The sequence below is a fragment of the Dama dama genome, chromosome 6 (genome assembly GCF_033118175.1).
Source record: "Dama dama isolate Ldn47 chromosome 6, ASM3311817v1, whole genome shotgun sequence".
Taxonomy (NCBI): domain Eukaryota; kingdom Metazoa; phylum Chordata; class Mammalia; order Artiodactyla; family Cervidae; genus Dama; species Dama dama.
This window is the reverse complement of record NC_083686.1, coordinates 37,426,549-37,451,562: the sequence shown is the minus strand read 5'-3', so window position 1 is coordinate 37,451,562 and position 25,014 is coordinate 37,426,549. Positions and strand designations below refer to the sequence as shown.

Here is a 25,014-nt window from a genome sequence, read left to right as displayed (position 1 = left end):
TATCCTAATGTGAGGAGAAGGAAATGGCAACCCATTCCAGTATTCTTCCCTGGAGAATGCCATGGGCAGAGGAGCCTGGCAGGCTACACAGTCCATGGGGGGGCCAAGAATCAGACACAACTGAGCAACTAACATACATATCCTCATGTGAGAGCACCGCGATTAGTTAATCCCATCTCCAGGAACTCCTGGTTAACACTGCTACAAGATGAATGTGAATGTTTCAGTCGGAACACAGATTGGCACCTGCACTATACATTGAGCAGAGTTGGCTTTGAACAGCTAAAGAGAAGTGGAGATGTAGGAGGAGGAGGAAATAGCATTTTCAGAGATAAAGACAGTGATGGTGCAATGAGGAAAATCTAACTAATTTGTGATGACTGTGGAAGAATGATGAAGAGCGTTGCTGAAAAAATATGGCAGGACAATTTGATGAGAAGAGTCATCTACCAAGTTTTTGCATTTTCTCTTTTTAACAGGAGTTGTGGAAAACCATTTATTTTGGAATCTAGTAATAGAGGTACCCAAACAAAAGAATTGTTCTAGTGTTTTTATAACTGATCATTCACTTTAAAAGTTATCATTATAGTAATTGAAAGGTGATGAGGTATAATGGGTCTAATATACCGTCTGTGAGTAAAATTTTTAATTAACTGACCATCAAAATTTTCTGTTGCTAGGAGCATAGTAAGATTAAGACTAGAGTGAGTATAACAACAATTTTATTAATTCTGAAAAATCAGAAATTTATTGAGCTGAGTTTTTATGTGTAAGATAGAGTGCTCAATGAATTACATATATTTTTTCCTTCCAGCCTTACCATAATTCTATAAAAGAGGTATAGTTATCTCCATTGAACAGATGGGAAATTTAAATCTCAATGAGATTCAAGAATTTAACCAAGTTCTCTCAGCTAATAAGCAGGATTCCAGTCATATCTATCTGACTTAAAAGTCCCCTCATTTTCCATTACTCTACCTTCCTCCTCTTGAGAAAGGCACTTAGGTTATTTCAACTTGCATCCCTTAATTGTTCGAGGATTGTAACTCAGACACCCTTAGTTGGAGAGACTTCTGCAGCACCAGTCTGGACATTTCAAAGAGTGTCAGTGAAAAGAGTTGGTTCAGAATATATTAGCTGCAGTGTTTTCTTTAGTCTTGTGAGGAAGCGATGATAATGAGCTACTCATGAGCTTTCAGGTTCTTTCTTACTTTCATACTGTGATTTCTATTTAGGTAAACTAAAGAGAATTAATTTTCTCTCTAACATATAACTTGATCTTTTTAAATATAAGATAGCTTATTCCAAAGCAGTATATTATTAGTATGAATGTGAATATCTTACATTTAAAAAGGTATGTTATGACTCAGTGTCCATAAATATTATTAATATTCAGTTTGTAAGTTATTTGTGGAAACTGCATAAAAATTAAAACTTTATTGCAAATATATCAGCCTTTTTTCAGCATCTTTGTATGTTTTAGAATATATGAAACATCAAGTTCAGTGTTTGGAGACTGTGATAGACACAAGCTTTTTAAGCATGGGTAAAGTGTGTGACTTGCTCTCTAAGCAAACACAGTTGCCACTCACTGAATCTATCACGTAACTCTATTGTAAACTTTTTCCCAAAATTTAATATTATCTGTCTTCTATGTTGTTGTTCTTATTTGCTTCACTGTAATTTCCAGGAAGGAAGAGATTTATGTTACATTCTACTTCTATATTTCCTACAGTAGTTCCCAGGAAGTTTTTGGTGCTCAATATGAATCTTTGTTGGGTAAATTATTTGACTTTCCTATCTGATATTATTAGAATGCTTAATAGAATACTCTATGAGATCAGAGCAATTGCCATCTATCATCTTTACTTCTGTGTTAAATACATCTAGAGCAATATTTAGCACATCACAAATGATAATTAAAATATATTAAATAAATATATACTGCTTAATAATAATTACAGCATTTATATGACATTTTACATATTAGTATATTGAAACATGGGCTTCTCTGGTTGCTCAGTGGTAAAGAATCTGCCTGTAATGCAGGATACTTGAGTTTGATCCCTGGGTCTGGAAGATCCCCTGGAGAAGGAAATGGTAACCCACCCCAATATTCTTGCCTGGGAAATCCTATGTACAGAATGGCCTGGCAGGCTGCAGTCCATGGAGTTGCAGAGTCCGACATGACTTAGGGGCTAAACAACAACAAAAACAGTATTGAAATATACAGTTTTGCCAGTATGTTCCCATAAAGGGCTATTTCATATAACCTGACTGTACCAAGTCTGTTTCTATCTGAGTTATTTGTTACAGGAATCCAGTAAGGGAATTATTACTAATAAGGGAAAACAGTAGACTATGATAGCTTTTGTAGATGAAAGAGCAGCCTTGAGAGCTATTAATCTTGTGAATTCAAGACTTGTTAAATGTAGAAGGACATTGTTATTTCCTTTTTCTTTGTTGTGTTGAATATAACCTGGATTCATCTTCTATAATCATAACCCTGAAATGGCTCTTGCATCTTTTCATGAAACCTCATTACATATCAGGTGTAGCTTTACCTATTTATACACAAATTTGCTTCTACTCCCCAGTCAATGACAAGCCATGCTAATCAACTTTCTTAGTTTAAGACTCTGGAATCCACTTTGATTTGTCTTTTTTCTCACCCTTATCCATCCTACCAATGAGTCCTTTCAGTGCAGCTCCTCCTCTGTGCTCACCATCTCCTCTATTACCACTTAGTTCAAACCACCTCCATCTCTCACTTTAATAAAATCTTTCATGCATGAAATCGTATTGCTTGGAAGGCAGTAAGATATAATCTTAGTCTTGAAACTAATTTACAAAAGCTGAATTAATACAAATAATAAATAATCTTACCTCTTTCCTTTTTTTGTAGAATATGAATTATTTATCAAGTTTTTAGTTTTGTTGTGGTTTAGTTACTTAGTCTTGTTTGACTCTTTGTAACCCCATGGACTGTAGCCCACCAGGCTCCTCTCTCCATGGGATTTCCCAGGTAAGAATACTGGAGTGGGTTGCTATTTCCTCCTCCAGGGGATCTTCCCAGTTCAGGGATGGAACCTATGTCTCTAGCGTCTCCTGCATTGCAGCGGGATTGTCGACTGCTGAGCCACTAGGAAAACCAGATACACAAATTAAAATAATGTGGTTTCATGGTGTTTATACATTTAAACCAAATGGATATAAGGGATATTTTTATGAAGAAATCTAAGTAATCATTTATTGATTTACAAGTTAAAAATAAGAAAGTACAGATTTTATAATCACCCATGTAGTGTGAAGATAGATTAGATTTTTAATGATTATCTTAAATGCATGCTAGTTTAGAAAACAATTATAGCAAATGTGACAGATACATTGAATAGTTCTTGCTGCTGATATTTGAATGCTATGCATGTAAATCCCAAGCTGAAGGCAAAAATAATTACTATAGAGGAGAAAAAGCACTAACATGATGTAATTAATTACTGTCAATTTGGCATATTTCAAATGGTGTATTTGGTTGAATCAAAGTAACCTGATATAATGAATGCTTCTTGATCTTTTTAGGACACATGGATTGTCATCATTATGATTTTAAATGTAGAGTTTAATGGTTCCAATTATAAGCAAAAAGAAACCAAACTGAAGGAAACTGAGCTATGAGTCATTAATATATGTATTATGACAGAATTATAGTCTACCCTGCTTATGAATGTATTTTATATTTGAAAAATACTCAGACAATGCTTAGATTTCATTGCCTAATCAATACATTCTACCATAAAGAATATTACAATGTTTCATTATGACTAGAGTGAAATTTTGCTTATAAGAAATCATTTTAATGCTTTAATATGTGGAATAATTCTTAAATATTTCAAAATTTAGTGTTTTTCTCATTAAATAATAAATATAAGAAGTGTAAAAATGTGTATTAGAAAATTACATTGTATTTCTTATATAAACATCAGTGATAAAATAAAAAATACACAGTTGGCATTTGTCCTCAGTGCTTAAAAAAGCCTCTAAATACCTTGGGATTTTCTGAGTGACAGGGGTATAGAAGCATTTTTTTTTTCTATTTATAATATGCCCATTTTATCCATAAAGGGCTTCTCGAGTGGTACAGTGGTAAAGAATCTATCTGCAATGCAGGAGACACTGGAGATGCAGGCTTGATCCCTGAGTTGGTAAAATCCCCTGGAGAAGGAAATGGCAACCCACTCCAGTATCCTTGCTTGGAGAACTGCATGGACAGAGGAGCCTGGGGGGCTATAGTGCTTGGGTCACAAGCAGTCAGATATGACTAAGCAACTGAGCATGCATGAATTTCATCCATACTTGAGTTTATGGAGTAAGATAACAGAATCTTAGGGCCCTCTGGATAGTTTCAGAATAGATGCTAGTCTCCAGAAACATGAAGGCATATTTAACTTCAGCCCCACCACAGAATTGGGGGTGAGGGAAAGAGAGAACTGGAAGTTGAGTTAATCACCAGCTGTCACCAATTTAATCAATCAAGCCTATGTAATTGCATTTTTTTTTTTGTTTATTTTTATTAGTTGGAGGCTAATTACTTTACAATATTGTAGTGGTTTTTGCCATACTCTGACATGAATCAGCCATGGATTTACATGTGTTCCCCATCTCGATCCCCCCTCCCACCTCCCTCCCCATCCCATCCCTCTGGGTCTTCCCAGTGCACCAGCCCTGAGCACTTGTCTCATGCATCCAACCTGGGCTGGTGATCTGTTTCACACTTGATAGTATACTTGTTTCAAAGCTTTTCTCTCAGAACATCACACCCTTGTCTTCTCCCACAGAGTCCCAAAGTCTGTTCTGTACATCTGTGTCTCTTTTTCTGTTTTGCATATAGGGTTATCGTTACCATCTTTTTAAATTACACTCCTGGGCATACACACCGAGGAAACTAGATCTGAAAGAGACACATGCACCCCAATGTTCATTGCAGCACTGTTTATAATTGCCAGGACATGGAAGCAACCCAGATGCCCATCAGCAGACGAATGGATAAGGAAGCTATGGTACATATACACAATGGAATATTACTCAGTCATTAAAAAGAATTCATTTGAATCAGTTCTAATGAGATGGATGAAACTGGAGTGCATTATACAGAGTGAAGTAAGCCAGAAAGATAAAGCCCAATACAGTATGTAACTGTGTTTTTATACAGTTCATGTGGTTCTCATGGCAAGTATACTGGGATGGTTTGCATTCTGTCCTCCAAGGGATCATGTTTGATCAGAACTCTCCACTATGAACCATCCACCTTGCGTGGCCCTGCATGGCATGGCTCATAGCTTCATTGAGTTACACAAGCCCCTTTGCCATGATGAGAGGTGGTGAGACCAGACCTTCTGGAGTGTGAAGTCAAGTGGGCCTTAGGAAACACTGCTGTCAATAAAACTAGTGAAAGCAATGAAATTTGAGCAGAGCTATTTAAAATCTTAAAAGATGATGATATCAAAGTGCTGCACTCAATATGTCAGCAAATTTTGAAAATCCAGCAGTGGCCAACAGGACTGGAAAATGTCAGTCCTCATTCCAATTCCCAAGAAGGGCACAAGAATTTTCAAACCACCGTACAATTCTCATCTCCCATGCTAGTACAGTTATGCTCAAAATTCTGCATGCTGGGCTTCAGCATTACGTGAACTGAGAACTTCCAGATATCTAAGCTGGGTTTAGAAAAGGCAGAGGAAATAGAGATCAAATTGCCAACATTTGCTGAATCATAGAGAAAGTAAGGGGATTCCAGAAAAAAGAAAAATCTACCTCTGTTTCATTGACTATGCTAAAGCTGTTGACTGTGTGGATCATAACAAACTGTAGAAAATTCTTAAAGAGAAGGGAATACCAGATCATCTTACCTGTCTCCTGAGAAACCTGTATGAGGCTCAAGAAGCAGCAGTTAGAACCCTGTATGGAATAACAGATTGGTTCGGGATTGAAAAAGGAATATGACAAGGCTGTTTATTGTCACCCTTCTATTTAATTTATATGCAGAACACATAGTGAGAAATGCCAGACTGAATGAGTTATAAGCTGGAATCAAGATTGCTGGGAGAAATATCAACAATCTCAGATATACAGATGATATCACTCTAATGGCAGAAAGCAAAACGGAACTAAAGAACCTCTTAATGAGAGGACTTCCCTGGTGGCTCAGATGGCAAAGTTTCTGCCTACAATGTGAGAGACCCAGGTTCAATCCCTGGGTCAGGAACATCCTCTGGAGAAGGGAATGGCAACCCATTCCAGTGCTCCTACCTGGAAAATCCCATGGACAGAGGAGCGTGGCAGGCTACAGTCCCTGGGGTCACAGAGTCAGACATGACTGAGTGACTTCATTTAATGAGGGTGAAGGAGGAGAGTAAAAAAGATGGCTTAAAACTAAATACTAAAAAAAGAAAAAAAAAAAAAAAACACCTAAGATCAGGGCATCCAGTCCCATCACTCATGGCAAATAGAAGTGGAAAAGTTGGAAGCAGTGACCAATTTCCTTTTCTTGGGCTCTAAAATCACTGTTGGGAGAAATATCAATAACCTCAGATATGCAGATGACACCACCCTTATGGCAGAAAGTGAAGAGGAACTAAAAAGCCTCTTGATGAAAGTGAAAGAGGAGAGTGAAAAAGTTGGCTTAAAGCTTAACATTCAGAAAACTAAGATCATGGCATCTGGTCCCATAACTTCATGGGAAATAGATGGGGAGACTGTGGAAACAGTGTCAGACTTAATTTTTTTGGGCTCCAAAATCACTGCAGATGGTGATTGCAGCCATGAAATTAAAAGATGCTTACTCCTTGGAAGGAAAGTTATGACCAACCTAGATAGCATATTAAAAAGCAGAGACATTACTTTGCCAACAAAGGTCCATCTGGTCAAGGCTATGGTTTTTCCAGTGGTCAGGTATGGATGTGAGAGTTTGACTGTGAAAAAAGCTGAACACCGAAAAACTGATGCTTTTGAACTGTGGTGTTGGAGAAGACTCTTGAGAGTCCCTTGGACTGCAAGGAGATCCAACCAGTCCATCCTAAAGGAGATAAGTTCTGGGTGTTCACTGGAAGGACTGATGTTGAAGCTGAAACTCCAATACTTTGGCCAGCTCATACAAAGAGTTGACTTGTTGGAAAAGACCCTGATGCTGGGATGGATTGGGGGCAGGAGGAGAAGGGGACGACAGAGGATGAGATGGCTGGATGGCATCACCAACTCAATGGACATGAATTTGGGCAAAATCCAGGAAATGGTGAGTGACAGGGAGGCCTGGTGTGCTGTGGTCCATGGGGTTGCAAAGAGTCAGACACAACTTGGCAACTGAAAAGCAGTCTATGTAACTAAACCTCCCCATTGGTGAATACATTGAGATGCTAAGAGGTGATGTGCCTAGAGAGAGCATGAAAACTCCATGCCCTTTCCTCTTACTTTGCCTTTTATCCCTTCCACTTGGCTGTTTCTGTGTTGTATCTTTGATAATAAACTAGTAATAGTAAGTAAAGCATTTTCCTGAGTTCTGTGAATCATTCTGGCAAATGATCAAACTGATTTATAGCAGTCAGTTAGAAATACGGGAGGCCTAGGACTCTTGATTGGCATCTGAAGTGTGTGTGTTTGTTGGGGAGGGGAGATTACTTTGTGAGACTGAGCCCTTAACCTGTGGAGTGTTAACTCCAGGTAATTAATGTCAGAATTGAATTGAATTGTAGGACACTCATTTGGGGTCCAGAAAGTTGGGGAATTTGTTGGGTGATGAACAAATCCACACATTTGTGTAAAACATGTGAATAAATACAGTTTGTAGCATCCACACTATATTAATGTAAATATTGTACTTTTATCGGTTAGATGTGGAGCACTGCTTTTGCTATTTAAGATGTTCCAAATGGAAAAGAAAGCCTTGGTTCAAGAAATTATCATAAAATCATATTTTTTAAAAGTGTCTCAGAAGGCCAAATATCTAGTCCAAAAAAGCTTCATCTAAGTTATTAGGAGAAATGTTTAGTTTGCCTAGTGTAAGACTCCAAAAAAGTCAAGCTTATATGGACACATTTTAGCATGCCCACTGAAGTACATATATAATAATTGCAAAACTATTAAATCATTATCTCTTCTCCTTTTAGCATAAATTGATTCATACCTTGATCAAATATATGACTGTTAGTTTCCAAGTCCAGGACAGTCATCTTTAAATCTCTTGAGAAAAAATTTATGAATATTCAGAAGTCACTCTGTGAATTAAGGAACAAAGTTAAAAATAAAAATAACTTATTTTAACATTATTTGAAGGAGAATATTAATCTTTTTAGCTTAACTCAGTTGTATTATAACTTGAGAAATAAAACCTCTTGTAATCAAATGTTTTAAAAATTAACTTATGAGTGTTATTGATATTATTTAATTATAATGATAGACATTTTATAAAAAATATGACAAAGTACAAACAATGAAACCAAGGGAACATAAACACTTATTCAAAACCTCAAAAATGATATCTTTAGTTTAAAGCAGTATTTCAAATCAATGGGGAAAGGATAAACACTTTAATAAATGACCTGGAAAATTGGCTATACATTTAAGAAAAGAGTTTAACTCCCTCCCACATGCCATGTAAAGACTGAATTTTAAAAGAATTAAAGAGAAATTCAATAAGCTGAAATATGAAAGGAATGAAGTAAATGCAAATATATTGGAAATTTGGGAGTAGAAAATGCTTTCTTAAGTAAAACATAAAATCAGAACTCTCAAAAAAAGCAATAATGGAGATGACTATTATCTTATAGCATATATTCACTGAAGAGCTAGTAGAAAAATGACAGGCTGGAATAAATGTTTATGATGGATATTATTAACAAAAAACAACTACATAATATAAAATCTCACTTAATGTTGTACAAAACTAAGTATTAACTCAACTTGCTAGTGTGCAAAGGTGATATGAATATGTAATACTAAAGTGGAAAACCCATAAATTCTAATACAAATAAAATAATCCACAATTTCACATTTAGTCAACAATGAAGAGAGACATAGCATCCCAGTGTTTAAATATAAGAAAATCTTTTAAAATTCAATGGTGTTTATTTTTGCCAAGAGTTGGAGCTGAGATTCCAGCAAAACACTCTCTTACCACTGTTGGAGGAAATTTAAAATTAGACAGACTTAAGATGCACCCTTTTGCCTCAGCAATTCTGCTTCTAAAATCCATGTAACAGTAATGTCAATACACGCACAGAGATACATACACAAGGATGTTTATTGCAATATTTCTTGTAACAAAGGGTCAACAATACTGAAAATTCAATTAGAAAAATGGTTAAAGAATTTATGACATTATCTATGGTGTAAAATATCATGCTGCTTAAAAAAAAAAATGATTGGACCTTTATGTTGACACAGAAAGATGTTTATAATATTTTAAGTTTTAAAAGCAAACTGTTGAATCATACATACATATATTCTTTTTTCACATTCTTTCTCATTATGGTTTATCACAGGATATTGAATATAGTTCCCTGTGCTATAGAATAGGACCTGATTATTTATCCAACATTTATATATACTAGTTTGCACCTGATTTTCCCAAACTCTCAATCCTTCCCTCCTTGCTGCCATTTCCCCCTGAACCATATACATATGATCCTATCAGTTTAAAATACAAAATGTGTGTGTATGTGTGTGTGTGTGTGTGTGTATACACACCTCAACCATACAAAAAGGAATGGTTGGATGTATCAAGTTTTATCTCTTGGTTTGTGGCATGAATGATAAGGAGGGGCTTCCCAGTTGGCTCAATGATAAAGAATTTGCCTGCCAATGCAGGAGACACAGGAGATGCCGGTTCAGTCCTTCGATGGGGAAGGTCCCCTGGAGGAGGAAATGGCAACTCACTCCAGTGCTCTTGTCTGAACAGTCCCATGAACAGAGGAGCCTAGGGGTCTATAGTCTATGAGAGTTTCAGGGTCAGACACTACTGAGTGATTGAGCACGTACACATACGTGAATGGTGAGGACAGAGGGCGGGTGCCGATGAAAGAGGACTTTCAGATGCCAACAGTATTCTTTATTTCATAATTTAAAAAATGTGTATTAGCTATATATCAATTTTAAGAATAAAAATGATACACTCCTGCTTTCAGAAATATATTTCATATTCTGTTTCCATTTTAATCAGAGATTCTAATATTTAATTAATATCTTCTTCCAATATACTTTTTGGTCTACAACAAATGCTCTGTTAACATTTCAGAACACTTTTATATTTATCCTTTCTGAATATAAATGCTTTGGTATCCAATTTACTAAAAATATAGCTCAATTTGTATAAGTAACTGGGAAATCCAAATGAGTAATTTACATATTAATATTACACTTAATGAGTTATTACATCACTGTTAAAAAAAAAGTTGTAGAAAATGTGATACTACTTAGGAATTCATTGGCTATGCAAAATTTCCGCTATCTAGTAAGTTGTTTGCTGTTTCCCTGCAACAAATATCCTGTCATTAACATGGGAAAAATGCTTCTCTATCAAATGTTTTTATTTTCTTCCAGTTTATTGGTCATAATACTTTATCATGAACATATTACCTGTTGGAGCAACATAGTTGACATTTCCTTGTTAGTCAGCCAATTTTCAGCAGACAGTTGTGTGAGTGGAATATCAGAAGGACCAGAAAAATAATACCTAGTGATGCCTGATATGCAAAAATGATCTGCAGCTAGAAAAGCCTATATGCAGCTAGAAAAGCCTATATGCAAGCAAATATTGTTCTGTTAGTATATAGCGCCACCCAGTGTTACAGAATTCTCTATGGAGCACTCTGCAAAGGAGGCTATCGTGCCAAAGTAAAAAGGAATACAAACCACACTTTGTGAGCTTCATATTAATACGTCATTTTAATGTTTTTTAGGGACATTGCACAAGCTGGCTGTTCAAAAGACATTAATTCAAAAAACAAAATCAACATGAAACAAACTGAAATGGTCACTCCAATCTCTATATCCTGGTGAGTATTCTCTTTCTGTATCTTTGTTGCTTGAAAGAGAAAAAGTTCCTGAAAATTGTTGCAGTTTTATTAGTTCATGGTGTATTTCAAGGTACTTTAAGATGCTTCAAAGAGATAATTCCAATAGCCATTGTAGATTCACCCATACATCATGTTTCTGCATGTATGAAATGGTAACTTTTCTTTTGAATTAAATTACAGATGAAAATGAGAATGCATTTACAGAAAGAAGCAGTGGAATTTTTGGTTTTCTATACTGACTTTTACCGCAGGGATTTGATGCTTTAGAGAGATGCTATTAGCAATTAAGCAAAACAATTAGAACATAAATATTCATATTCAGGAAGGTGTAGAAATAAAACATAATAAAAAAGATGTTGCTTCATTACTTATTTGCTGTAGTGATAAAGAAAATATAAAATTTCCTTTCTAAGTCCTCAGAACTTATCTACATTTGATAAAAGTAACTCTATCTTCTAAGGAAAAAAAACCCTTCTCATTTTACTTCGTTTCTTGAGTGTTCTTTAATGTGCTGCTCCACTTTATCTTGCTGCCTTTTAAAAATGTGTCTCCGTTGTTGCCTGAAAATATATACCCATTGCCTTTACTTAACTCAGGGCTGCTTCTTTGCACAACCTACAGTCACATCACATTTGGGGTTTCTATAACTCATAAATTTTCCTTATTTAAATTATTCTCTTTTCAGGTTCTATCCCTGCCACTAACACGGTTTTATTTTCCTCCACTGGAAATATTTCAGTCGGCACTTAGCAAATGTAACTGCTTTTGTTCTTCTTGCTCCTACCTTTGTTACCATCATCATCATTATCAACTTTACTCCTCTTTTATTTCTTAGGTCTTGGCTCCTGGTATGTGGACTCCTTTTGTTGTGTATCTTTCTTGGTTTGCTCTTTTTATTCACATACCATCATTGTGACCTAGGCCTTTTGCTACCTCAAATTGCTGTTACAAATTTCCGCTATCTAATCTCTCTGTTGTTTCCATCTTCTTTTAATCCAACCTACACAAATAAAATTTACACATTAAAAATGTTTCTTATTGTCTCTCCAAACAGACTGCTTAAAGGTAAGAACTGTGCCTTTCTGTATATACTATCAGTATTTGACACTGTGTGTACTTATTTGATCCAGGTAACATCGGGAATAACTATGTGACCATGGTGTAACTATGCACTAATACAAAGCAAACTGCCGATTATGATTAAAATTCAGTGGTGTTAAGTGGAAAGATTCATGGAATTTACATTGTTTTGTCAGTGGAGTCTTCTCTTTTCAGATGTAAACTTATGTCAGCTTTTTCGCAACAAAGTTAGTTTAAAAATTCTTTCACCATATGTCTGTTTTTGTGTGAGTACCACCTTGTTTTGATTATTGTAGCTTTGTACTACTGTCTGAAACTGGGAAGGTTATGCTACTGGTTTTATTCTTTTTCCTCTAGATTGCTTGGCAATTCTGGGTCTTTTTGGCTCCATATAAGTTTTAGGAATGTTTGTTCTAGTTCTCTGAAAAATGTCATGTATAGTTTTATAGGTGTTGCGTTAAATCTGTACATTGCTTTGAGTAATATGGCACTTTAAAAAATATTAATTCTTCTAATCCAAAAGCATGGGATATCTTTCCATTTCTTTGAATTATCTTCAATTTACTTTATCAATGTTTTATAGTTCTCAGTGTATAAGTCTTTCACCTCTTTGGTCAGGTTCATTTCTAGTTTTTTTTTTTTTTTTATGTGATTTTAAATGGGATTTTTATTTATTTATTTTACTTTTTTACTTTCTCTTTTGGGTATTTTGTTGTTAGTGAAAATAAATACAACAGATTTCTCTTTTAATAATGTATCCTGCTATCTTGCTGAATTCATTTATCAGTTCTAATAGGTTTTGTCTCCAGGCTTAGGGTTTTCTATATACACTATCATGTCATTTGCATGTAATAACAATTTTATCTCTAAGTGTCCTTTACTAGATGAATGTTTAAGAAGATGTGAGAAATTTAGACAATGAACTATTATTCAGCCATAAAAATGAAATAATACCATTTGCAGCAACATGGTTGGGCCCAGAGATTATTATACTAAATGAAGTAAGTCAGAGAGGGAAAGACAAATGTCATACAATATCACTTTTATGTGGAATCTAAAAAGTATTATACAATGAACTTATTTACAAAACAGAAATAAACTCACAGACATAGAAACAAACTGTGATTTCCAAAGAGGAAAGGTGGAGGAGGGATAAATTAGGAGTTTGAGACTGATGATATGTACTACTATATATAAAATAGGTAAACAACAAGGTCCTACTGTATAGCACAGGGAACTATATTCAAAGTCTTATAATAATCTATAATGGAAAATAATCTGAAAAATAACATATATACTATATATATTTAAACCACTTTGCCGTACAGCTGAAACTAACATAACATTGTTAGCCAACTATACTTCAGATACTAGAAAAAAAGTCTTTCCCTCTAGCCTGAGTAGAGCAAAAACATAGACCCCACTGAGAGAAATACACTTCCAGGGAGCTGGTTAAATAGAAAAGGAAAGAAGCATTACACAATCATTAACAAGATTAACAAGTTAAAAAAAAAAAAAAAAGGACAATGGTTAATGATGGAAAACCCAATGTAAAAGTTTGGCAAGGCAGCAAGGTATATAAAACAGGATCAAATACATACAAAATGAAAACTAGTCATAGTCTGAAGCAAACTCTTAATTCAACTATTCTAGATCTATTCCCTGTTTCTGGATAAGAAAGAAAGAGAAACTGTTATTAAAGTATATTTTATAGTTATTTGTAGATTTTATGCAGTAAAATATAGATATTTTAACAACTGTGTTTAAACTCTTTTCTTTTCAATGAACAATTTTATTGTTTTTACTCACCCATAGCTAAATATTATTTACAGTATGTAGATATCTGGAAAAGATGGATATTGCCTGATATTTAGGGCTAAAGCTTTGGTGTCTAGATGAAGGATAGGAAATATATGCTGATGAGGAACATAAACAATAGTGAGTTCTCAAGGGGTTTCTGATTAAGATGGCTTTGTGAATTCACATTTTCCCCTTTCTTACAAACATGACATAACTGAAATTTAGAAAATATTTTCATAAGTTGGTAAAAATATTATGAGCATCCTAATGTTAATAACTTTAAGTAAGCAGAGGCATCATCACATTTCACCCCATGTGGAGTGAAAATATTGAGCTGGCAGATCACTGGGACAGAGGAAAAGAACCATCTACTTGATATGGATATCAAGACTGGAATAAGACTATGCATCCATGCAGGAAAGGAGACCTGAAAATAATTGAACATTTCTAAGAGCTATCGCTTTTACAAAGCTACTCATCTTGAAAGGATGGGGAAAGTAAAGAAATCATCGCAGATGGAGTCGGGGATGAACTGCCTGTTAACCCAGTGACTGGATCTGAAGTAGCCCCGGGTTGTTGCAGAATGAGAGCTGATAGAATTCCTAATTCCAGAATTGGGTCCAGGAAGCCAGGTGGAGGCAGATCCAAAACCACTGGACAAAGATAGAGGGTGGAGGGGAGAGAGAGAGGGAGGGAGGGACAGAGGTTTTACATGTGAGACTCTTGCAAATATTTCAAGCATACGAGGAGTGCAAACACTGAAAAGAAATTGACCAGCAAAATAAACAGTTGAGAAATAGAAGGAAAGTAATGAAATGAAAACATTAGAGAACTTTCAAAATGATTTTAAAGTACATTGACAATCCTAAAAGAGACAATGGAAAACATATAACATCCCTAAAAACAGTAAGAAATCATAAATCAAAGAATCATGTAAGAACTAGTGGATATTAAAATCCAATTGAGATCCTGGATATTAAAATACAGTAACATATAAAAGTACAACTTCTTATGGCACTATAACTGTCCTCCTAACAAACAGGAAGTGTACTGAGAAGTTCACATGGAATTCAGCATAGAATAATAAAGAAATTAAAGATGAGGAAGAGAAATTGAGAGTATAGAAAATATACTTAGGACTCAACCATAGCTAACATGAAAGGAGAGTAGATGGAAAGCTTATCCTAAGTGAAAATGCCTAAGATTTTTTTCAGAATTGAAGAATTATCTTAGTCTTCAGACTGAAATACAAACAGACTGCTAAAAGGATAAATACAATTAATCCATACCTACTCCATTTTAGTGATACTGCCGAACATAGTAAAGAAAAAACATCTTTAAAGCTGTAAGAAAGAGAAAAGAAAAACTGATTACACACGAATGACAAATAGTCCAAAAACAAACTTCTTATCAACCAAAATGGATGGCAAACAGCAATGAAATATTACATTCAAAGAACTGAGAGGAAACATAAACAAACATATATATAGGCTCACACTATCATTTCTGGATGTCTAAATAGTTAGACTTACCTATTTTAGTGGGTTTCCCTTAAATAAAATAAAACATATTGAAAATAACATTTACCAAAAATTAATCCTTTTCTGTAGATTTTAGAAAATACAAAACAGTTCTAAAAATCCAATTACACAGCTGTTAAATCAAGATGCCATTTATTGTTTAGAAATTTCTATAGCCTTAAATGACATATTTAGAGCCAGTATTCTAACATTTTCTGCAATTAAGAAAAGTAATGGTGCAATTTATTTAAATTATAGTTACAAAAAAAGAAACCAATCTTTAGATTCTAACTATTTATTGCTTCATAACAAAACCATTCCAAACAGAGTGGCTTAAAGAAACAACTTATTTTGCTCACAACCTAACATGTAAGAATTTGGAAGGTGATTGGTCAGATGGTGTGCCTCTGAATGTATTATCTGTCAGCTGGGGCTGCTAAAGCTGAAAGAAGCACTTTTAAGATGACCTATTGCTTGCATGTTAGGCATCTTGGAGCTCCTTGGACTTGATCTCTTTCTGTGCAGTTCCATCCTCCATGGCCTTTGAAATTGGCTTGGGCTTTCTAAAGCTGAAAGAAACCAGTTAGTACTGTCCACATCCTTTCTGGATATCGCCTTCTCTGAATTCATTATAAAACATTTTCTGTGTTATCAAAGATTCCAGTTTCATTAAACTTTTCACCAATACATGATCTAGTCTGAACACAATCCCCTCATTGTCTTTCCAGTCTCTCTTACAGTCTTTTTAAGATCATTCCTGGTTCCTCTCTCTTATTATGTCTGTATCCTGCTTCCATTAACAAAACCCATGTGAAAAAATTTATTGCAAACACTATGAAATGTGATCATGTAAAATTATGTTATTTTGTTCCAAATATTTGTTTTAGAGATTCTGGAAGAGAATGATTCAGGTGGTTTGTCTACATGATGTTGATTGGGAATTGAACTTTCATTTTTATGATTTTTTTTTTAACTCAACTGTCTGGAATCTTGATGATTCTGATCTCTTTTTCTTTGTCACTGTCTCTATGTCTGTTTCTACAAGATAGCTCACCTCCCAAGAGCATGAACTTTGAACTTTTCACAGCATGTTGGTGTCACTGTAATTGCACTTCATAAAGCTGATCAGTTTCCAAATGTCAGGCAGTAGAAGTTTCCAGGCTAGTTAATGTGAATGCCTGGAACTGGCACTGCATCAGTTCTGTTGTACTTTATAGTCAAGGCAGTAATAGGACCTTCCAGGCTAAAAGTGATGTATAGAGGAAACTCCATCTCATAATGAGAGACTAACAATGCTACATTACACACAAGCATGTCTGATAGAGGATAACCTTGTGACCTTCCTTAGAGAGTATAATCTCTCACAATTATCATTCTTTAATGTAACTCATGTATAAAAATAATAAAATATTCAGGTAGACAACTGTTTTAGTCTGTGTGTTAGTCGCTCAGTTGTGTCTGACTCTTTTGCGACCCCAGGAGCCTGCTAGGCTCCTCTGTCCATGGAATTCTCCAGGCAAGAATACTGGAGTGGGCTGCCATTCCCTTCTCCAGGGGATCTTCCCAACCCAGGGACTGAACCAGACAGATGACAGACCTGCATTGTGGGAGACCCAGGTTTCAATTCCCAACCAACATCATGTAGACAAACCACGTGAATCATTCTCTTTCAGAATCTCTAACACAAATATTTGGAGCAAAAGGAAATAATTTTACATGATCAGTCTCTTGCATCTTGTTAAAGTAGCCCTGGGTGGCTTCTAAGTAATAAAAAATTGATTCCTCATATTTCTAAAGACTGGAAACCTGGGATCAGGGTGCCAACTCGACTCAAGTTTTGGCGAGGCCTTTCTTCTGCTGTCTTCTCATTGTATCCACACAGGACAGACAACAGAGGGGACAGCTGCTCTAGTTTGTTCTCATAAATCTAATTTCATTCTTGGTAGCTTCCTCCCTCATGAGTAAATCCCCTCCCAAAGGCTCCACCACCTAATACCATCATCTTGGACATGAGGTTTTCAGCAAATGGATTTTGAGAGGATGCAAACGTTCAGACTATGGCAGCAATTAAAAGTTAACACCTGAACTTTCTAATATGAATATTTTAAAAGAGCCAGAATTTCTAAGCAAATTTGTGAAATTGGAAGATATTTAACAGATTTTCATCAAAGGATAACTCCATATGTGATATTGTTATTCAGAAACATTTTAGAACATAAATTTAACTACCTTTAATATATAGTAAATAAATCTATATATAGTAAATATAAGAATATATAGAAAAGAGATGTCTTTGCTACAAGAATGATCTCTAAAATATCAAAAAATAATTATACTAATCTTTTTTCTTCTTCATATTACTTAAAACATGATTATTTTCTTTGAGTGTATAATTCCACTGAATTTTAAAAGGATTGAAGATGAGGTAATGTGAAGAGCTTAAATGCAGAATCCATAAATCATTTCTCATCATTATTAAAATAATCATTCTGTTTATGAGACTTTACATTGTTGTTGGAATAACAGTTGATTAGGTTTGCTCAATTTAAAAGGAAAGCAGATGGCTTTCATACTTGAACAGTGTTCTTTATGACATGAATGTTTATCATTTCTTAAGATGTGGTATTAGTAGTATATATAAGATTCCTTTTCCTGTATTCAGAGTTAGGTTTTTACATGTTTAACCTCTTTCTTTCAAATTTATAGTGCACAAAATACTATTTCAGCATTACTGTTTGGTTTCACTTTATCTTTGATCTTAGTCATATCATCATACTGTGAAACCACAGCAGCTGATTAATAATAGAGGGCCACTTTTCTTATGAGGCCATTAAAGCTCTGTTTTATTTTCAGTGTTTTATCAATACAGTTATTTAATTGTATTTCCATTTAAGATGTACTCAGTTTAGTAAATGTGTTGTAAAATTGTTGGAAAAATCCATTGTTGGAAAAATTCACTTACATAAAATATAATAGTATAGTAAGCAAACAATCGTGAAGAATCAGTCCTTCAAAATCCCACTTGAAATGGTTCTAAGAAAATGGTTAAAAGCTAGATAAATTCAATTTCACTTTCTGTGCACTGCTGTGTTCCAGGTAGCTCACCAAGGGAATGTGGTGATTTAATTGTCTGGCTGGCACAGCAAGAGATGCTCTGAAGTTAGCCTGAAGTTGACTCTGTAGTATCTTGCTTCTCTTTCACACACACACACACACACACACACACACACACACACACACACACATTTTTTTTGGATACTCAGTGTGATGCTCAGTAAGCATAGATACAAGAGGCTAACAAAGAAGAAATGTTGTTATTTATTATTCAGGACTCTCCTGGAGTTTCTTGCCACTTAGAGTTAACATATTTCCATATGAATTATTTAACTCTTCTTGGTGGTTCATTCCAGCTTAAACCAAATCAGTCAATATATATAAGTCAAGAAAAATAGCATTAAAACCTCCAGATTTTTGTCAATCTAAATCCTTTTAAAATACGGCTAAACAAAGGCTTTGTGAATAATTCCTATGCACCTTGAAAAGATATTAGAATTTATCTCTAGAAATCTTTGCAGTCCATTCTCAAATCTCCATAGGCATATTTATCAACATTGTCAAAATATTGTTAGCAAAATAAGTGTTCTTGATTGCTACTTTTGTTTTGTTAATATTTTTTCACTCTTTGTAATACTTTGAAAAGATTGTAAAAACAGTAGGAAAGAAAATGCTCATTAACCCCACGATCCACAAAAGATTTAAGGAACCATGAGCATGTGCTTGGGAGAACAATGTTTATTCCTCATATGCAATTTTTTTACTATTATTTTGAGGGGGAAGTCTGTGTTCAGATGTAGAATTTTAAATTTTTCATTTCCATTACTGAAAAGAAGATATGCTTTTATGTTGGCTGCTGTATTTATTACTATGATATAAAAAATTACCACAAACAATGGTTTAACACAACATACTAATTGCTATGAATCAGGAGTCCTGACATGGCTTAGCTCCGGTAACAAAAAAACAGAGCTAAACAGTAGTTAAAGCAGCAAAAAAACCCTGATTTTATTTAGGACTTTTGCAATACAGGAAAAGAGACCTTATTGTAGACATGGACCCAATTCTTAATATAGCATGGACAAATGGGAATTTAATGCCAACAAGCAGGGTGGGGGTCAGTAGGTGGAAAATTACTAAGAGGAAGCATCAAGTGTAACCTCAGATTGCTGAAATAACCTACTTCCTTGTGGTTGTAGAACTCACAGTGGCTTATTTCTTCGAGGCCAGCAAAACAGTGAGTCTCTCTGACTTCAGGAAAACCACCAGTTGCTTTTTTAAAGGCTTTAACCTGATCAAGTTAGGCCCACCTAGGATAATCTTTCTAAACCCAAAATAAAGCAGTTTTAAGACTAATTTCATCTGCAAAATACCTTCACCTTTGCTCTATTCTGTTGGCCAGCAGCAAGTACAGTTGTGTTCCTGCTTAAGAGGAAGGGATTATACGAGGCTGTGAGTCACTGAGGTTGCCTTAGAATATGTCTACTACAATGACCTACATCTCAAATCAGGTAATGTGCTCAGCTGTGTCTGACTCTTTGGGACCCATGGTCTGTAGCCTGCGAAGGTTTTCTGTCCATGAGATTTCCCAGACAAGAATACTGGTGTGGGTTGCCATTTCCATCTCCAGTTACCTTAGGAGAAACTATATCATTGACAGAATGAATCTTCAGTAGCAATGTTCAGAAAAGTCACTGTTTTCTATCACAAACCTATGCATTTTATTTCTATCAAAAATTGTAATGATAAGATAAAAATAATAAAAATGAATATATACACATTTATCTTTGCTTATAATTAAACATTTAACAAATATGTGTAGAATTAATGACTAAAGGGCATTATCTGTATTTTGACTTTACTTTTCAGCAATGAGATTATTAATTCTATATCAAGACAAAGAATTTAAAATAACTGGAACAATTACAGTGATACCAATTAATATCCAGAAATTTAGTTCCATGACCTTACATATTGTTATGGCATATGGCAAACATGATGCAGCTTAGCTTTTCCTTTCTCTCATTATAGTATTTACCACCATGAACATCTGCTACACATCAACTGCTTTCCTCTCTTTCCATATGTGTCCTTTGTTTTGCCATTTTGATATATTTTTTACAATATTGGACCCATATAGAATGCTGTATTCTCCTGCTCTGTGCATCCAAATCCTACCTTCTCATCAGGTCCGAATTTTAAAGCAAGTTATCCTCATAGTATACCATTTTTGGAGAAACTTCTGCAGAAAGAAATAGCTCCCTTTTCTGAACTTTTGTAGTTCTCTTTTGGGATATTATTTTAATGCACTTATAACTAACTTTACCTTTTTTAGGGGTGTTTGTGTTTGCATGAGAGAATGTATGTAACATGCTTAACAGCATTCCTGAGACTTATTAAGTGCTTGAAAGAAAGAAAAAAAGAAAAATAGTGCTAAGTCATGTCCAACTCTTGCAATCCCATGAACCATAGCCCACCAGGCTCCTCTGTCCATGGGGCAAGAATTCTCCAGATACAGATGGCTAACAAACACATGAAAAGATGCTCAACATCACTCATTATTAGAGAAATGCAAATCAAAACCACAATGAGGTACCATTACACGCCAGTCAGGATGGCTGCCATCCAAAAGTCTACAAGCAATAAATGCTGGAGAGGGTGTGGAGAAAAGGGAACCCTCTTACACTGTTGGTGGGAATGCAAACTAGTACAGCCGCTATGGAAAACAGTGTGGAGATTTCTTAAAAAACTGGAAATAGAACTGCCATATGACCCAGCAATCCCACTTCTGGGCATACACACTGAGGAAACCAGATCTGAAAGAGACACGTGCACCCCAATGTTCATTGCAGCATTGTTCATAATAGCCAGGACATGGAAGCAACCTAGATGCCCATCAGCAGATGAATGGATAAGGAAGCTGTGGTACATATACACCATGGAATATTACTCAGCCATTAAAAAGAATTCATTTGAACCAGTCCTGATGAGATGGATGAAGCTGGAGCCCCTTATACAGAGTGAAGTAAGCCAGAAAGACAAAGAACATTACAGCATACTAACACATATATATGGAATTTAGAAAGATGGTAACGATAACCCTATATGCAAAACAGAAAAAGAGACACAGAAATACAGAACAGACTTTTGAACTCTGTGGGAGAAGGTGAGGGTGGGATGTTTCGAGAGGAATCGGGTGGAGAGGGAGGTGGGAGCGGGGATTGGGATGGGGAAGACGTGTAAATCCATGGCTGATTCATATCAATGTATGACAAAACCCACTGAAATGTTGTGAAGTAATTAGCCTCCAATTAATAAAAAAATTAAAAAAAAAAAAAAAAAAGAATACTGGAGTGGGTTGTGATTTCCTTCTCTGGGGGAACTTTCGGACCCAGGATTTGAACCCAGGTCTCCGACATTGCAGGGAGATACTTGACCAACTGACCTACACGGGAAGCTTATTATTAAACACTTAATGCATTATAAATTTACTTATATAGGTGTTAAGAATATATGTATCTCAATACTTTTTTCTTCCATACTAGTGTGTCAAACTTTTTTCTTCTATGGCACTTGTCTCATTGCATTTTACAACCATAAATAAGTCATAAAAATAATTAATTGATCTTTCTCTTTCTGTTCAGTAATACTGCACTATACAGGCATATCTTGGCTTGGAGATACCGTGGGTTTGGTTCAAGACCACAGTAATACAGCAAATTGCACAATAAAATGAATTATGCCATTTTTTTTTATTTCCCAGTGCATATAAAATATGTATTTACACTATAGTCTATTAAATGTACAATAGCATTTGTCTTAAAAAAATCAATGTAAATACCTTAACTTAAAAATATTTTTGCTAAAAATACTAACCAACATCTAAACCTTCAGCAGGTTATAATCATTTTGCTGACAGGGGATCTTTTCTTGATGTTGATGGCTGCTGACTAATCAGGGTAGGGGTTGTTGAAGTTTGGGGTAGCTGTGACAATTTCTTACATTAAGACAGCGGTGAAACTTACTGCATCAATCCACTCTTCCTCTCATGAATGATTTCTCTGTTGTATGCAATACTGTTTGAAAGCATTTTACCCATAGAACTTTCCAAATTAGAATCAGTCCTCTCAAACCTTGCTATTGCTTTATCAACTAAGTTTATGTAAGATAGTAAATTTTCTGTTGTCATTTCAACAATCCATTAAGTTCACTGTCTTACCTGGGTACACTTCATGATGCCCCCCTAAAATTATAATGGTAACATCAAAGATCACTGATCATAGATCATCATAACAAATATTAATGTAATAATGAAAAATTTTGAAATATTGTGAAAATTACCAAAATGTGACACAGAGACACAAAGTGAGCAAAAGCTGTTGAAAAAATGGTGCTGATGGGCTTGTTTGACACAGTGTTGCTACAAATCTTCAATTTGTCAAAAATGCAATACCAGCAAAGTACATAAAGAAAAACAAAAAAGGGGGTTATGTCTTGTAATACATAATGTAGTATTTTACTAATATGTAAGTATACTATGAGAAACTTTTTGTAATAAGGTTAACATGGACAGACTGTTCTTTAAAACAATAGATTAAAAGGTATAACATAAACTCTTTACGTTAATCATAGAATAAGTCAATAATTATTTTCTGCCATTTTTGGCTTACACTGATTTATTATTGCCCATTTATAACTTATAGTGACAGTTAAATTTAATGATTTTGAGTATTTTTAAAACTCAACTTGGATTTTTTTAGGTATCTTGTTTTATTATTGTACTACTAGTATGTGTGTCTTAAAAGTATGATGGTTCCCATCAACGAATTTTTCAAATATTACTTAATATTACTGCTCAACATTTTAACCTTCATCTTCATTTTATTAAACTTTCACCATATACTTTTAGCGAGAGGAAGGCTTTCTGATACTTTTGACTGTTATAGTCCAGCACTTGTTTTCATCATTATCTCCTGGATATTTGCCATCTTTCAAAGTCCAAAACTCAGGAGGTAACAAAATGTGGCAACCCTCTGTGTGTGTGTGTGTAAAATCTATCTTGATATTTCTTACTTTCATATCAGCCAATGGCACTTCAAGGCACAGATATTCATGTATTCACTTTTGAAGTGTCAGAGTTTTCTTTCCTTATCTTCTGTTAGGCTTGCCCAAGCCACATGACATTAACTTAGATGGCACTTTCAAACTGCCATGTTTAGACCATTTCTCTGTGGATAATTTTTCCCCATTTGACTTTTATCAGTTTAGTTCAGTTGCTCAGTCATGTCTGACTCTTTGCGACTCCGTGAATCACAGCACACCAGGCCTCCCTGTCCATCACAAACTCCCAGAGTTTACTCAAACTCATGTCCATCGAGTCGGTGATGCCATCCAGCCATCTCATCCTCTGTTGTCCCCTTCTCCTCCTGCCCCCAATCCCTCCCAGTATCAGGGTCTTTTCCAATGAGTCAACTCTTCGCATGAGGTGGCCAAAATATTGGAGTTTCAGCTTCAGCATCAGTCCTTCCAATAAACACTCAGGACTTATTTCTTTTAGGATAGACTGGTTGTATCTCCTTGCAGTCCAAGAGACTCTCAAGAGTATTCTCCAACACCATAGTTCAAAAGCATCAATTTTTTATATCACTCACCAAACACACAGGCTTTCAGATTTTTCTACAACTTTACACTTATTTTCTACTCTTTCTACTGTTGTTCTTATATATCACCCCAAAAAGAAAGGAAGTGACAAATGATGATTATATTTTCCTGCCAAGCCAATCTTTACTCTCTGATTCAAGTATTCTTTCTAACACTAATATTTTTATTTAAACATATTTTTGAACAAAAATATATGTACTCTTTTTTATATCCATGCTTCTTGGTTCACAATTTATCTAATTCTCAACCTTCAACTCTTGTAAATTATAGCATTCTCATCTCAGCACTTTCTCATAATTTAATATATATTTTTGCAGATTCCCCTAGATCAATCATTCCAGTCTTCTTCAACATTTCTTTGAATATCTTTGCTTCTTATTTTCAATTTCCTCTTATTATTTTATTTTCTTTTGCTCACTTTAATACCTGGGATAGACAGCCAATTAAAATATGTCAAGCTGCCAAAGCTTCCCTCAGCAGGCAAAATCTGCTAAGTTTCCTTTCAAATTACTAACAATTTTTCTTTGCATATACAGCATCCCCATTGTGTTCAAATGTAGGCTTCTCTGGGTGAAGACCAGCCTATTGGAAGCTTTGCTCTATTAAACCCTAAGATGCTATATTTATTAGAGCAGTAACACAATCATGCCTTGATGAATATTTTTTTCTCAAAGGACCAAGGGCTTATTTACAATAAAACTTTGCTTTTAACGCAAGCCTAGATTCAGAAGGCCTATGATTAAATTCACATTCTAATAAATAAAATAAGGTGTAGATCATAAAATAATCTCTTGTAAAAATACTTCAAAAATACTGCTGCATAAAAGTTATAG

The 25,014-nt window shown here is 35.0% G+C and overlaps 1 long non-coding RNA gene across 2 annotated transcripts in view; it reads left to right on the top strand.

The window, feature by feature from the left end:
* LOC133058552 (uncharacterized) overlaps positions 1 to 25,014 on the top strand; it is a 379,658-nt gene that overhangs the window by 63,451 nt on the left and 291,193 nt on the right. For both annotated transcript variants that reach the window (XR_009693348.1, XR_009693349.1), the window contains exon 2: positions 10,950 to 11,045. This is a non-coding gene — a long non-coding RNA (uncharacterized LOC133058552). The remainder of the gene's footprint in view (positions 1 to 10,949; positions 11,046 to 25,014) is intronic.